This window comes from Melospiza melodia, chromosome 4, assembly GCF_035770615.1.
Source record: "Melospiza melodia melodia isolate bMelMel2 chromosome 4, bMelMel2.pri, whole genome shotgun sequence".
Lineage (NCBI taxonomy): Eukaryota > Metazoa > Chordata > Aves > Passeriformes > Passerellidae > Melospiza > Melospiza melodia.
In genome coordinates, this window is record NC_086197.1 from 51,605,619 (window position 1) to 51,620,925 (window position 15,307).

The following is a 15,307-nucleotide window of genomic DNA, read 5'->3' on the forward strand; positions in this document are numbered from 1 at the left end:
GAGTTCAGCTTTTCTCCAGCTACAGTTCCTAAAGCTGCATCATAATCAGGTGCTATTCACCAATCCTCTGGTAATGAATCAGTATTAAAAAAGCTTCATTTTCATTACACCAACTGAAGTGACAAAATTAGCATTGCATATACTCTGAGTCTCAGAGATGATAAAGCAAAAGATGAAGTTTTAAACTCACTGATACTGAACATATATAGAGAAACAATTTAGAGGCTACTCCTGAAAAACACATTTTAAGAGAAAGAGATTAGTATGTTTAATAAGTGAAGGAAATGAGTGAGTCCAGTAAAAAAAAAAAAAAAAATAAAAAAATCACCTTAACAATGTAAAGAAATTGGAAAAGTTGACAAGCTTTTGAAAAGCTTTGGAAACTACTAGAGGACAAAGCTTCAGTTTGCAATGCAGATTCTGAATTTCATAATCTTATAGTAAATATTGCCATATTTTTAAAGCATTTCATAGTATCTTAATTTCTTGCATCACATTTATAGATTCATAACTATTATTTCTCATTGTATATAATCTCCAGGAGTCAGAAATTAGGAATCTTTGCAAAGAGAAGTCAGGCTAACAATAGCAGAGATACCATTACTTTGAAGAGGAATGAAAGGAGATTGATCTGACAGATGGCTACTACTTATTCTTTTCAACTGTTTCAAAGACTGAGAGAAAATCGAGCCCTCAGAGGAGTAGAGAATGACTAAAGTGTAGTATGATATAGTTAGGAACAGTTATCATGGGGTAGACATGTAAGTTTGAATTTTGCACTAAAAATAGACCAGTTTTCTTGTCTCCTCCAGCTTTTGCAAATGAGCTAGCGCACAGATAATATCCATAGAAAACATTAGATACTGCTTTTTCTTGAAAGATCTGTACAAATAAAAGTACTCACCTCAGAAACAAAACATCTGAGTAGGGAAGTGCTTAGATTAAAAGTACTATTAAGCTGTAAACAAAATAAATTAGGTAATTTTATCAGCTTGAAAATTAGGTTTTCCTTGGGGGAAAAAACACCCAACACATTCTGTTTATTTTAGTTTTAGATAATCCATGTTTTGATTTAGTATTTTCTTGCCCCAGAATGATTTCTAAGGAACCCACAGTGCTCTTTGGGACAGAAGAGAGAGATTTCTCATGAACTTGATTCAGGAGCATATATCAGTAAACAAGCATTATTCATTGAAAGAACAGACATAACTTCTGCCTCTAAGACTTTCTCAGATGAAATGCACTGAATATGTCTGAGGCAAGGACTCAAAAATCTCATTTGCCTTTTTGCTGCTAACCACTGTGATGATGTTTACTAGTACCATTTGTGTCACCAGTTTTCATAAACACCCTTTTGCCACAGTTAGCAAAACTTATTGGAAACTTTGACTAAAAATGCCATTGTGGAAACTGGCATTTTGGAGAGGTCCTGTATGTTCTTCACCCACAGAGGAAAGCTTAGTTTGCTTGTATCTGCTGCTCTCTTAAGTCTGAGAATTTATTCTAGTTTGTCAATATAGCCAATGCATTTATCATGGGCCACTGTGCAGCAGACTGGGGCCTCAGTACACTTCTTCTTGTCTTGCCCTTTTCTATGTGGAATCCATGCTGAGAAAAGCTCTTTTAAATTCCTTTTGCCACTCCTGGCACACCAACTTTTGATGTTCATTTTATCTTTCTTTGCCTAGAGCGGCCAAGAAGTTCAGTTCTGAAGTCTGAAAGGGACTTTGACTACTTGAATTATGACAAACTGAATGTCATGAATCTCTCTTACAAGTGGTATAAGTAGGACCCAAATCTATGTGAAATGGCAAACACAAGGTGTTAGTGTTCTTTGCTGACTATCCATCTTGCTAATATTTGTAATTCTATTACAAGCAAATCATACTCACCTCTTTGGAGATAGTGATGTTAAAGGCCCCTGCTCTGTAGTGAACCAGTGAAGCAGACATAAGAAAATAATCGGAGACTCCCAGATATATCATGGAATCACCCTGATGATTCCATGATGTATCTCACCTTGGGAGAGCAAATGGAGCTGGCACAAAGAGAGGGTCTGTGTGATTTCCTACTAGATAGACTATGCCTGCAAAAAGTCATTATCAAATATTTCTAGTTGAAACATTTTTATCTGTTAGAATGCATTAGCAGTGGTTGAACAGAAAGATTTTTTCCTAGTCTGAGGAAAAGCTTGACATTAAAGAAACCTTGAACTAAGCAAATAAGTTTGTGTTATGCCCTAAAAATCAGCAAATTATGGCTCTTAAAAAAACTAAAAACCAGGAATCAAAGAAAATCTGGGTGCCATGCTTTCAAAGTTTTAATTTGAGAATTCAAGTGAGTATTCTGAACAGCAGCTACAAGACACACACAAAAAATAATTCTCTGGACCACAGTTTTCTTTCTCTTGTAGCGAAGACACCTTTTAAAATTTAATGCTGAGGGTGGCATTTCAGGAAAATCTTCAGGCACTCCTGGAAAGCACTGGAAGTTGCTTAGGACAGGGACACAAAAGAGCCTTTTATATCACATAACACTTATTCTTGGCCCAGCTGCCAATCCTCCCTGGCCTATTTTGGGTGCTGCACAGGTAAGGGACCTTGGTTCAGGTATGCTAAGAAAATAACTATTAAAATGTGAGAGGGTATGAGGCCATGAAATTAAAAAAGAGTAATACAGACAGTAGCTAGTGTAGTTACTGACAGTGTGAATGTTAATAGCTGGAAGATTCAACACTGGCATGGAAAGGTATAAAACCCTAAGAAAAAAAGCTGGAAGTTGGAAGAAGACAATTTATAGCCATCAAGAACCAGCCTGTTCCAATGAGCACTGAATAACTTCTTTGACTGACTTAGAAAAGTCATCCTGTGTCCCACTGTGATGTCCATGTATTAAAGCTTTGCCTATGAATTCAATATAGTGACAGTAGCTGATAAGCAATTGCTTAGTTCTTTAAAGCTGTGTACATCCTGCTTGCAGAGTTTTTTGTATGTGGCAAGAGTTGCTTGAACAAAATCAGCTCTGGCACATTTTTCTTAACTGAAGTCTGTTCTGAGAGCCATGGGGATGCTCTGAATTACAAGGACTGTTGAAACTGCTGGAAAAATTGGGTGTTGCTGAGATAACTCCTGCAACAAAGGTGAAAAGTAGATAAGAACTGTTATGTGCTGCTCAAGGACTGTCTGAGAGAAGCCTTTTTTTGGGTGTAATCTGTACTTATACAAGATGCTGAATCATCTCAAAACAAACAGCTTTGGACTGCAATCATGTTGGGAACCATCACAGATTAGGCATCACTGCTAACAGGTGAAGACTAAGCAGCAGTACAAGAGCTGTGTATCTAAAGAACACTTTTAAGCTGTTTGTAAAGCACCTCTGAAGGGCTTCAATTCTGAAATAATTTAATTATAAACAATAGCTTGGGTTAATTAACAAATCCTGGTTTCCAAAATAATTCTTGACCAAAATTCCCAAAATGTCTTATTGCTTTTCTAAGTAAATGTTGGAGAGGCTGAATAAGACTGTAGTGAGAGAATTCATCAACTCAAAAGATAATCAGAAAAGTCTTAGAAAGCACACTTATATTAAAGACAAATAACCTTCAAATACAAGTTAATGTGTGATTTGGAGACTGCTGGAGAATTAACTAGGGAATAGTCTACTTGTGCAAAGGTGTCAGTCTGGCTTAAAACTAGAAGAATGATAGACAAAATCAAAACAGATGCTATTTACAAAACCACATCACGAACAGTTATTACTTAGTTTAAGCAAAGCATTTTTGCAATGATGAATCTGAAGAAGAATGCTGGGAGATTGAAGAAGAAACACAGAAATTATTATAAGGGAAAAAGTGAGAGTATTCCCTTTGGAAAAGCCACTAATTCCTCCTGGTTCAGGCTTGTTCTCCTGCTGTTCACAACTCAATACACTTTGCAGAAGTCTCTCCCATGTAGTGAAAAATTCAGGGCAGAGTCGCTGTTTTTGCTACATGTTTGCACAAGAGAACTAAACTCTCCTACATGTTTGCACAAGAGAACTAAACTCTCCTATGTTGTTAGTGAAATACTGCTAAGCAGGACTAAATCCTTTGGAAGATGATGTTAGCACGTTTTTCTGCCTATCAGTGCTGAAGAAAAGGGACTTTTTTCACATAGAGAGTGCTTCATTATAAATATGATTGAAGACTTTTTCTGAAAGGTGCTGAATGCAGCCTCAGTCTGTTACTTTTGATTGGACTGTGTGGTCTGTTTATACTGTATAAAAATCAGATGGGTTCAAAGAGAAATGGGGAATTCACACAGAGATTATGAACTTCTCAATGTGAATATGAATGTGACAGCACAGCTCAGAGTGCCCTGGAACCTGAAGTGTTTAATTATGTGCTATGTAAGAAAATTGTCTCAATGACCATGATTTTCAGTAATATTTCTCACTGCTTGGCACATGGAAGGTATAGGTCATTTTAAGAAAAATAAATGTTTACTTACTCTGCTTATGAGTAACAGAGCAGATAATAGAAATACTCACAAAGAATAGTGAAGAATGGGAACAAACTCTATGACTTGAATTATATTACTTACAGGAATTTAATTAATTTGAGTTGAGAAACAACTCAAATGTTTTCAATCTTGAGGGGAAAAACTCTAACAAGAACAATAATAAAAAGCTGTGACATTGATTATAGTAGTGAAAATCTTATATCCTTTTTGAACATATATAACTATTGTATTCATGTCTCTGCAAGAATGACACAGGTATAGTTACTGGTGGTAAAGAAACAAGCTCTGTGTGACAGTCTGCCTGCAGCATCTTGTTACCTCACTGAACACAAGTCTTATGTCCACACACCAAAAGCATAAAGGATCAGAAGGAAAATGCTCATCTCCAAAATCTAAAGAAATAACACAGGTCAATTACAACAGACTGAAAGATTGCAGGTGACTTCCTATGGGTACAGAAGAAATCTGAATATTGTATATAAGATGCATGCAAGAGATTTCTAGGGTGCAGTATGGAGTATGTTAAGATACAGAACAATGGCTGTATTTTTCTTCCTTTCCTTTTTTTTGTACTATGAACACGGGAATAGTTCGGCATCTAATAAAAATGGCTACAATTTGAGCACTATGAAAATTACTTAACCAAAAACTGCTATCACCAACTCACTCTTATGCTTTCTAAGCAGTGCATCCATCAATTTGATTTTGTATTTGATATTTAGGCATAGCTATATGAAAAGAGAGACAAGTCAGAAATGCAGGGCCTGTGTTTTAACTCCTCCCTTCGCTAACTGAAACCATCTTTGCAAATTACATTTTATCCAATTTGGTGTGAATGGGCTTATCAAGATAACCAGATAGAAAGCAGTAGATACAGCTGGAGGAAAGGAAAGGGACACAGTGGCTTTCTTACCATGGACTGACATATTTGAAATATAAAATCTATCAGACTGGGACATGAATGTCATTTATATTAACAAGAAGCAATTATAGCAATACTGTTGACTGTTAGTTGTTGACTGTAGTTGACTGTTTTTATTAATTTGAGAGTCTCAGACAAATCTAGGGGGTCAGAGTCTCAGAAGAGCTATATAGAAAGCAATCTGCAAAGTTGTGAGTGTTAGTTTATAAATGATGCTCAATTAGCCACATTTTGTCTAAGAAAAAATTTTCAAGAAAATCATAGTAAGAACTGTAAGCATTGTTTCATATTCTCTTTTGAAAGCTGTATTTATAAATTGTAGGTCAGCTTGCCAAAAAGCTTAATCAATCTAGATGCCTTTTATACCTGCAGCCTTCCATTTGCAACCTTGGACTCTCTAATATGGTCAAATGTCAGTGCTTTCATGCGCATAGGTCTAGTCAGCTTATTTGCTAGCACACACGGGAAGAAATGTAAATTAACTGCACTTCACACACTCAACAAACGAGTCTAGTTTTGAAAACAGATCATTACAAATCTCTTTTCAGAGTTTTCAGTGGCTAATCACATCCTGTAGCTGGATCCTTAGAAATCAAAATTTGAAAAGTGTCCCTTTTATGGTACAAACAGTGCTACTTCTCACAGAATAATTAGAAAGTTTGCTGTACATACCTAGATCCTCCACATGATTTGACTTTAACACTATCAATGCTTAGCTGGCAACTGTGTAGCAACGTGCACAAGTGGCCTCTGCTATCCCCTGACACTCCGAAGATAACTGCAGTACACAGTCCTGAGATGAACACAGCAATTTCTCCTTGGTCTTTGCTGCTTGGGGAAAAAAAGCCAAACTCAGCCAAGAAAACATCTGCTGTAAGGGAACTATTTAGGAAGTGGCCTGTAAATCAAATGTGAAAGGACTTCTTGCTTCTATTATCTAGAATGAAGAATGGGTTTCCAAGGGATTGAAGTATTTTAGGGACATGCCTGGTATCCAAAAACCGATTATATGCAAAGGTTTCCAGGACATGAATTTTCAGTGTGGTGCAGGATTTGACAAGTTTGCAAAAATATCACAATTTCACAGAAATACGGGACATTCCAGTTTTTCATGACAGATCAACCTGAAGATCTCTGGGACTGCAACAGCAGAACCCAGACAGCTCATAAATATATAACTCAAGTTTTATCAGTGCTTTAATTGTTCCACTTTGCTCTTTCCTGTAAGAAAATTTTCAATAACTCCTTTAGATCTTTACATTACTCCATTTTTTTGTCCAGCCCCAAATCCATTCATTCTCCTTTCTAAGAGAGAAATCTTTCTAAAATCCCTACTAAGATATCAACAGAAATATCTTTAAACCTGAATTCCAGCAAATTTAGGTACTAGGACTATGGTTAGGAGTTGCAAAAGCTGTAGACCAACCACATAGGATAGAGAGTTGAATGGTTGTTAGAACAGCCTTATAAAAACCTCATTTACCATAATAGCACTGACACTGAAAGCATCACTTTTCACCCTTTCATCTTGATTACTTGGGTTTTCTTCTCTCAGGCATTACTTACTAGAGTGATGGCACAATACTATAGAGAAAGAGCCCTGTCCAAGAGAAAGTTCAAACCATGAGTCTCTCCACTTTCCTCTTAATTTTTTTTAGGCAATGCAAAATTCCTGGAAAAAGAAGCTGTGATCCTAAAAGATTAATTTTTTACCCTAGACTGCCCCTAACCAAACCAGTGTCTAGTATTGCCAGTCACAATATTTTGCAAGTCCTTCCTATCACTATTACCATATTAAACCTCCCCTTTTCAGCTCATGTATTTCTCTTCACAACAGTGATGTAACAGAAGAAAAAACAGAGAGGCTGGAGGAACAGTGACAGCAGTTCCCAGCCGAACTGCATGCCCACGCTCCTTTGGAATCAGGATGTGCTGTGCTGTGAAATTTTGCAGCCAGGTCATCCATCTTGCTGTGCTATCTGGCTCACAACAGAGCAATGCCTACTGTTACCAGCTGCTCCATTAACCCAAATTGTAGAGATTAGCACCTTGCAAATTTTTCTGGTATCCCAGAAGTTTTAGTCCTCCTCACTCCCAAGAAAAGCTATACTATTTAATACCATTGTATTAAAATTGTGTTGCAAGAATGCTGAAATAAGTGTAAAAATCAGTGTGTAATCATGTCATTACAGACATTCTTACACTGCACAGGCTTATGAAGCTAAGTCAGTTTTCCATAGCAACCCAACTTCTGGAGTTTCTGAAGTTCTGAATGTTTGGCATTGTGACAGTGCCCTTCCTTTAGTAGGAGCTCTTTGGAAGGCAATATACACTGTACCAGCACATAGCTAATTAGCCATGAGCTAATTAGCTATAGAGTCGAGCTTCCAGCTATACTATACAAAGAAAGTAACAAATGTGGCCACTGTAAACTCTGTGGTCCTGAATATTCATGCAATGCTGGGCAAACTGAGCATGCTAACAAATGTCAGAACTGATACTTCCCAAAGAGACCTCTGGAGTAAAATAATTTAAAAAAACCCAAAAACCAACATTAGTTGTCAGGGGATGTTTCCTTCTTAAGAAGCTTATTCAAATAGATTATTGTTGGATTGTAGTTAAATGATAATGTATATCTGACCTGAAAAATAATTTCCCACTATATTTCTTAGTTTCATTTGCAATCCTTCTCCCAGAGCCCTCCTACCTGCATTCTGCACAAAACTTCCAGTAGCCATGTGCGTCTTGTCCAGTCTGCACTGATTGTAGCAGAAGCCTTTGCCACTGACAGATAAATGCCAGTGCCAGGAATAAAGGAAGCAGAAGTTTCTGGGAAATCTACAGCATTAATTCTGTGCCTACAGAATACAGAAAGGGGCATTATTACATTGCATGTCGAAAGACTAAGAAGGACCTCTGATCACTTAAAATCCTTTTGGTATAAAAGGCAAAGCATTTCTTAGAAATGACTGACCCATGTATATTTTAGGAAAGAAAGACACTTGTACCATTTTAACTCATAGCATCTTTGGAAAAAGAATCCTTGATATTTAGCCAGGGTGGGATTTATTGTTTTGTTTGTTTTGTTTTTTGTTTATGGGGTTTTTTGTGTGTGTGTGGGGGGGGGGAGTTTTTTTTTTTTTTCTTTTTTCTTTTTTTTTTTTTTCTTTTTTTTTTTTGTAACAAAAAACTTTCTTTGAGAGAAGAATGAACTCTTTAAAGAGGAATCTTCTTGCCAGGCAAAGAATAAATCCATGTTTAATCTCAGATACTACATTTATAAATAAATCCAGGTTGTCCAAATGCTAGCATTTGCTGAAGACAACCAAAGTTTTTGTTCTCTTATTCTGCTTCCGTGCCTAAACAAAGGGCTCTGGAGAGGATCCATTTTTCTAAATTAAATCTTACTTGAATATTTCCCTGCCAAAATAAATATTTCTGAAATTCAAGGATATTGCTTGCAAATGAGTGTGTTGAACTGAGCTGAACATTGTAAAGATATCACATGTCATCTTATCATGCAGTATACATTCCTCATTGTCCCTGCTATCTGGCAGAGATCTCTGAAACAATTGCCATTAGTCTGCATTCCCCGGGGCAGAAGGCACCAGCTACTTTCAGTTGAAATGACCGTAACTTTCCAATAACATCTCAGGCATGCCTGATACCTTTAGGTATCTTGTTTGCTGTCAGCCAAAATCAGATTATATACTGGGAAAACCGCAAATTTCAAGAACTATGGTTGGGGGAATGAACTGGGTTTTGAAAATCATTCAATAATTTAGATTGAAATAGGACTTCAGGAGACTTTTCTGGTTCAGCCTCCTACTCAAAGATGAAACAACTCAGAGACTCTGCCCACCTGAGTCTTGAACTCATCCAAGAATGCAGACTCCCCAACATTTTCAGCCCTTGTTCTGGTGCTCCCTAGAATGTCTTCCTAACTGCAGTACTTTTCTTGATGTGACTTAACGCCTTTTGCTTGTCATTGTTCCAGTGTGTACCTTTGGAAGAATCTGGCTCTGTGTTCTCTTGGTTTTTTGTTTATAGCCTATTGGAAGGTGGGATTGAAGGCTGTAGAAAGACCTGCTTCTATATTAGTCTCTGTATTTGGAAAATTTGTAGGAAACTCTGCAAAGCCATTTTTCTACTGGCTGTCCCTGGTACAAAGATTTTCCTCTTCAATAAACACTTGTTGAGCCCTATCCAGTTAAAATGGTAATTTATGATGTAAATTCATCCAAAAATATTCTGTAAAAAGCATCTTCCTGCCACATCAGCCAAGATACATCATCCATCCCCTGCACACATTTTCATCTTATCTCTTTTTTGGCTTTTTTTTTCATCAAACACAAACAGATTATTTTCACTGCTACAGGTCCTTCATAATAGAAGATTGTTAATAACATCAATTCTGCCCTCTTTCACACCTATTTCTACTGCTGCATCATAGCCATGCTTACACCTGTCTTGCCCCAAACTCTGACACAAACTAGATGAAAAAAAACCAGCCAAGGTGCTCCTTCAGAAGCTTTATAAAGCTTACCTCTGAGTGTAGCCGAACAAGTACTTCTAAAACCAATTAGAAGCAGAGTTAGATGAACCACTAAAATTTTACACTGAACAAAACACTGGCTGTGTAATTATTGCACTGTTGTAATGAAAAGTGGTTTCATAATAAAACTTTGAAAATTATTTCCTTTACTTAACTTGAAATGACATAGTTGATCTTAACAACTGAGAGACTCTCCTGCCCACTCCAGCTTGGGAAAGTCTCTTTCAATACTGCTTGCTTCAGGAGCTCCATGCCAATCCTCCTGCCTACAAGAGGACATAGGAAAGCATGTGCCTTGCAGATTAGATTCAGGCGCCTGAAGGCCCAGATACACTGCTGAATAATTTAATCCTAATTTTTATCATAGTTCTTGCAACACTCTATGATCCTTACCTAAATCACCTTCCAACTACAAATATTCCCATCTACAACTCCTCTTAAGCTCACATATAAGACATTTAATCTAAGATCAAGACAATCTGTTAGGATCATTTTGTCCCTGAGTTGTATTTCATATTTGAGAGTTCATGTCAGGTTTCTGAACTCTTATACTCCCTTAATTCATAATGTGGGTGGCCTTGGGAAATACTTGATCATCACCCTCACCTCAGATTGGCTCACATCTGTTGGATGAAGCAGCAAGGCAATTTCTCTCTGTAGTGGTTACTTTTAGAAAAAGTGTGACATATGCATCTGAAGTACTGGTATGTCAAATGCAGAACTGTCTGAATTGTTGCTTGTGTACAGGAAGCTGAGTTTTAAAGACAATCCTCTAAAATGATTTCTTCCAGTTTCTTTCACAGTATGTGTGTTTTGCCACTGCACCTTAACCTTTACAGCCTGCTTCAGATATCTGACTTATTTTCTTACCTTCTTTCCTGCTTTAAGGAATCTCTAATTTCTTGAATGTTTCAATGCTATTTGTGCGTTGATAATACACACAGAACCTATTGTTAACAAACAGAGCATCTTTTCATTCCAAATTCCTCGGGCCTTCCTTCTTTGATTAAGACATAATTAAAACTTTAATACTGAATGATGTCCTGCTTTTCAATGTTTGTAACACAAGAGTCTTTAGCTTTTGACCTCACAATTGCTGAATACAAAACACCTGGGTTTTTTCATCGCCAGGCTCCACAGTATTAGAAAAGCAAAGAACTGAAATTTGTGATAAGGTAACACTGGAATATCTTTTTATAAAATGCATGTTTTATGAGGGAGAAGTAAGTCATGATTCCCCAGGAATTCCTGTCTCCAAAGCAAAATATGGCCTCTCACTGAAATAACCTAAAGCTCTCTTATGACTGTCAGTGAAGGCAGACAGTGACCACAGGTGGAATTTCTCTCAAGGTTCTTGTAGCAGGCAAGAAGCATGAAGGCAGGATCTATTGCTTCAGCCTTCAATTCTCACATTAAGGGAAAGGATGTGAGGCACCAAGATTTTCAAATATGAGAAATACCTTTGGGATGGGCACTGTTAATCTGCTCTTACTACTAATGCAGAGGTGTGCCAACTTAGTCTGTTCATTCAGCATTTGGAAGGCCATGCTGCCTGTCACAAGAACTCCTATGCTCACACTAAGAACCTAAAGGCATCAGAGATCCCTAGGAAGCGAGCGAGATCAATACTATTTTGGGTGATTGATGTTTGCCCTGCACTTTTCAACTCCTCAGAAGCCTTTAAAACAATGTTCATACAGCCAAATAAGTGGATCTGATCCTTGCTTTCATCTCAGTGGCATAAACCCTTTTAGTTTTCACCTCACAAGTCCATTGTTTACCTGTCAGCATGCTCGGTACATAAATGACAATTAATCCTTAGCATGACCCAGTCTTTGTTGAATTTGTGCCTTGTTAACCTTTATTATTAATATTAATTCTGTAAACAACCAAAATTCTATTACATGTCCTTCACACCCATGGAGTAAGCTTTAGGTAAGAGACAGTGAAAGTTAGCATAAATAGAAAGAGTATGGAAAACATACTGTGGAAATTTTCTTTTAGGGGCAGAATTATGGCAGTCACTACATTCTTTTTTTAAAGAATAGTACATGCAGGTGCTGTCCCATGCCAAATGCAAGAGTGAGAGTCAAGGTGTGAAGCTATGTGGCTGTTCCAAAATGGTAAGCTTTTTTCTCCAATTTTGTCTGTTTATCTTCAGCTAAATATTGCACTATAAGTCAGGTTTCTGACACTTTAAAAAAAGAAATTGTATGACCATCTAATCCTGGTTCTAAGAAAGTATATAGATATAAAGAATGTAGTAGAACCTTCTGGACTGTAGGAGAATGCAGTCATCAATAAAGGATAAATTCACACCCGAGATGCACACAAAAGAAAGGAAATGAATTAGGGAAGAGGCAAAGTGTCTTCCTGGTGGAAGTGACAAAAGGAATATATTCTCTTTCAGTATTTAAGAAGCTTGTTCCTTCATTGCACCTCTATTAAGAAATGACATTCTGTACATAGAGTATTTATGATAAATTAACTTCTGGAAATGTTAGACATAATAAAGTCCAGTCCCTTCTGAGTAATCCCCACTTTAAGACCAGGATTAGCCTCAAGCCTCAAGGACAGCCAACACAGCAGGAAAAAATACCATATCTTTAGCATCTTCTCACCCTTGTCACAGATCTATTAACAACATATATGATACAGATGCTTTCATAAATAATGCATACCATGAGTTGCAAAAAATCAGTATCCATTATTTCCCTCAATGAAATTTGGACAAGGATGGATAGGCAAGAGGACTTTAGCTAATGATTTTATTGCACAGAGCCATCACTGTGTGAGCCAGCAGAGATTTCTGATTCCTTGGATATCACTTTGGCAGGCACTAGCTTTTGGTGAGACTGAGTGGTTCTGCTCCACTACTCTACCCTTTCCCCACACCCATGTCTCGGCTATTCTATTTTATCATCTGTCCTACCACCTGCAGAGTGAGCATGACAAAGCAATCCCAGTCAAGCAGGAGTAGGTCTGTCTTTCTCTATAACACCACATTCTCTTTACAGAGCCTCCCTAGGATACACTGGCTTTGAGAGTTCCAAAGTTTTTCAACTGAATCTTCTAGTCTAACACAATAAGGTAGGTCAGATACTGCTACATGAGCTTGACTAAATAAGATTACATGAGAAGGGACTGCAAGGGTAAATTCAAAGCCTGTGTGAGAATTACATGGTGATCACAAAGGAACAGTGAAGGGTTTCCTGGCATGAGAATGCAGTGATGAGGTTGAGTGCAAAGCAGGCTCTGAGCTGCTGTGTGGTGGGACAAAACCACACAACACAGATTCACAAAAGCTGAGGCAAATTGTTTCTTTCTGTGACACATCCCTACTATAAAAATAAGGTTTCTTTGTTCAAAATTCTTGAATTGATCCTGATTTTCACTACCAATGACAGGTACTGCTCAATTTCCTAGAAATAACAATACTGTTTCTCAAGACAACTCCAAGTCTTCCCAGTGCTGCCTTAGAAAATTGTTTATTAGGGACCCATAATAACTTTATGCTGGGCTTAGCACAGAGGGGAGTGGCACATCCTTTTCTAACATGTCTGACTGTGATCATGATACCTGTCTAAGTATAAAACCTTGCTAGTTAATTAGTAGCAATAGGTTTTGCTGGTTTCCCAGTCATTTGGAGTCTATAAAGTCATTCCTGGATTTCTAACCAGCATCATATTGTCTTGGGCAATCTTTTCCATAATCTTAGAAAACACATAAATGCACTTAAAACAAGCACAAACCCTCTGCTCCACCAAAAAAACCCCCACCCCCCCACCCTTTGTTAGTCTAACTTCTGTATTGAACTTAGTATTATCAGGTCAGATTACAAATGGTTGCAAATCTATATTCTACCTAGTACCTCATAAAAAACTGGTCTTTGGTAGATTTCCCACTATAAGACAGACAAAATACATTATCAATATTGCCCTGGTATTGGTTTTTCGAGGAATCCTTACAAAGTTATCCCAGGACACTGTGCAAGAAAAAGTAGTCTCGGGGAAAAAAAACATTTTGAGAACATAATCCACATTCTGACAAATTTTGAAAATGTACCCTTTAATTGGTCCATCTCTGGTTCTTGCCATTTGGTTTTCTCTATTGTAAGCAACTCAAAATAAATACTTTAAGGTAGCAATGCTGTATTATGCACAATAGACTCCTGAAGTCACATACCCTACGTGTTTTCCAAAAAAAGTGCCCTAACTTTTCTTGTAAACATGCCACTTTCAATCCTGATTAATGAGTCAATTAAAATCAATGTAAAACCAGAAAGACTGATTTTTCTATTATTAAAGGACATGGATATTTACTATATATTTATCTATCAGGATTGCTAGAAACATTGATGCAGATGAGATACCTCTTTCCCATAGCATTTAATTCACACTGAAGGACAGAAAACAGCAGTCTGTGCTTTGGAGTTGATAAGTTCTTCTTTGGATCTCAAATGTATGGTGGGTAAGAAGCTGAAAGAAAAACTGAACAGCCATGGGAATAAAAGAAGTACCATGTCAGGCTGCTTCCTCACACCAACAAGCTGTACTTCTGCACCCCAAAGCTGATACTCTTGCTCTCACTCCCAAGCCCCTCTCAGACTCAGGATGATTGTACAAGGTCCATCAGATGACTGAGGCAGACTGAGCTAAGCAGAAGGAACTTGTCAGCTGCCTGATATTCTGAATGAGAGCTGCCAATTGCACCTGAGGACAATAGATGTCAGACAAACTGCTCTGATTTTTATCTTCAGTAACTGAGCAGGCACAGAACAATACTGTATGTAAATAATTCTCTTAATTCTTTTGTCTTCACAAAGATTAAAGTACCTTCAAGTACTTGAAATAGAGAAAAAGATTAAAAACTCCTTTGTTTCAATTTGTGTACCTGTCTCACCTAAATAAGTATCCTACTTCCGAGAGTGTAGATACCATGTCTAGTTTCTCCTTTGTGAACAGTCTGCAAAAACTTTTAAGAAAAATCACAATAAAGATTACAGATGAAATTTGCCTAAGAACTCAGCAAGCTTCTGATGTAGAAAAAGTCACCATACTTGTCTTGTACAGGTTTAACACACCCATAAAAACACACTATCTTAAACTGTCCATCCTCAGAATAGAGTATATCTGAAAAGGCATTTTGTAATTGTCTTGCCTTGGTCCTGTACAAGATTCTCCAGTTTACAACCCACAGAGTAATTTGTCTCACTTTCAAACATTTAGAAACCCCACTAGTTAGCAAACACAAGACAAACAGTTCTCAAACACGATAGCAAATACAGAGTCTACCCAACCTGAAGTCCAGAAAGAGCACTTTAGTTTCCCA

The 15,307-nt window shown here is 37.4% G+C and overlaps 1 pseudogene; it reads right to left on the minus strand.

The window, feature by feature from the left end:
- Nucleotides 1-15,307, minus strand: part of LOC134418006 (BPI fold-containing family C protein-like) — a 35,267-nt pseudogene that overhangs the window by 15,505 nt on the left and 4,455 nt on the right.